Here is a 1945-nt window from a genome sequence, read left to right on the forward strand (position 1 = left end):
TCACCTCTTCTTTAAAAGTTACATCAAACTTAGCTGCAAACTTTCTGATTCCGCTGTCCTTGTTCAACAACTGACCTTTGTTACATTTCTAGTGTCTGACAAAGGAACCGGATGATCATGCTTTGTACATGCCAGGCTTTGATCATTTATACTTTTACCAGGAAAACATGTTTTTCCCAGACCTCCAAATTTATTGTCAAAAAAGTACAGATGGTATGCTTCTGACCGTGTCTAGTTTCTCTCGTACCTCTAGGAAGCTGCCTTCCTTGTTTCTGAAAATACTCCTCTCCTCTTGTCTTTGTTATTTTGAAGCTGTGTTCCAACTTCATGTACTTTCCTCACACATTTTTAAAGTGGAAAATGACCAAAAATGCCTTTTGATCTGAACTGGAATTTGATTGTGTTCTGTGTTGCGTCCTTTTCATTGTGGTCTGTGGGTGTGACAATCTTCTGCCATTTGAAAATGGTTAAAGTTCAAAGCCAGCTTGGTGGTGGTTGTTTGTAACCCTCCTTCTTCCTGGTTGGGATTTTGTGTAGTTTTTTTCTTTCTCGTTCTCTGAGCTATGTTTCTCAACACAAAATAATCACCTCCAACTTTACTGAGGTGGCTGACCACCTCCATGACCAAATTCATCTCTGAAGTGGAATTCATTGCTGCCCCAGCCCCAGCTTTCTGGTCAGCACTGGCGGCCACAGCGCTCCTTCTGTCTCCGATGCATTCCTCTCTTGTGAATCTCTGGACCTCTGGGCCAAGCTGCAGCACAGGGTGGCAGGCCTGACCTCAGGAGGCAAGTGGAGGTAATCACAGAGACACTAGATACCTTCATTGGTGAGGTACCAGTAGAAATGTCTCCAAGCAAACTGTTCCCTCATACAGCCTCCAGACTTGAGAGGCTGCTTGGCCTTTGTGAGAGGAAGGTTGGGCCCATTGCTGTCCATCAGCTCCAGGTGTTTGGGCATGGGGGCATCTTTCTTGACAACCACTCCCTCCGTAAAAACCAGTTCATAGATGTTAGAAATGTCTCCAAGCAAACTGTTCCCTCATATAGCCTCCAGACTTGAGAGAGGAAGGTTGTGAGAGGAAGGTTGGGCCATTGCTGTCCATCAGCTCCAGGTGTTTGGGCATGGGGGCATCTTTCTTGACAACCACTCCCTCCGTAAAAACCAGTTCATAGATGGCAATGCAGTTTTCCCTGGGTATCAACATCTTGGCAGCTGCAGGGTGTGAGGCTGAGCTGGAAAGGATAAGGTTTTATCTTCATCTTGGAAGCTGGAGATTTTACCAGGACAAGCCTAGTAACTCTTTCCTAGGATGCATTCCAAACCGTAGCCAGGTCTTCTTCAGCTAGCTTGTTCATGCATCCGCTCTTTTCCCACAATTTGGGATTCCTGTCATTCCCATGTGTACCAGTTACTTTTCTCATTGTTGTGACAAAACACCTGACCCTGGCAAGAAACAATTTAAGAGAGGAAAGGTTTTGACTTACAGTTCTAGGGGACACAATCCATCATGGTGGGAAAGACAAGATGGCAGGTGTGAGGGGCACTGGGTCAGTTCCATCTGTGGTCAGGAAATAGAGAGAAAGCAGGAACTGGGGGTGGGTTTTATGGCCCTCCTCAGGCAAGGATCCCCCTCCTGAAGGTTTCATATCCTTCCCAAACAGCACCACCAGCTAGAGAGCAAGTTTAATCATACAGGTGTGAGGGGCCTCTCCCACTCAAACCACAGTGCCATGTCAGGGATTGGAAATCTTCCCTCCCAGCTGGATCTCTTTTTCATCATGATTTCCATCTCTGTGTCTTGATAAATTTTGTTTTTATTTAGACAAATATTTAGCTCTTTTAAATTTTTATTCATTTTTATTTTCTACATACGAGTGTTTTGCCTTTGTGTATGTAAGTGTACCATGAGTGTACAATGCCCATGGAGACCAGAAGATGGTCA

The 1945-nt window shown here is 45.0% G+C and overlaps 1 pseudogene; it reads right to left on the reverse strand.

The window, feature by feature from the left end:
• Positions 1 to 570: 570 nt before the first annotated feature.
• On the reverse strand, positions 571 to 1207 carry LOC115066881 (annotated as a pseudogene).
• Between the last annotated feature and the right edge of the window lie 738 nt (positions 1208 to 1945).

This window comes from Nannospalax galili, unplaced genomic scaffold, assembly GCF_000622305.1.
Source record: "Nannospalax galili isolate Female #2095 unplaced genomic scaffold, S.galili_v1.0 scaffold1124, whole genome shotgun sequence".
NCBI lineage: Eukaryota > Metazoa > Chordata > Mammalia > Rodentia > Spalacidae > Nannospalax > Nannospalax galili.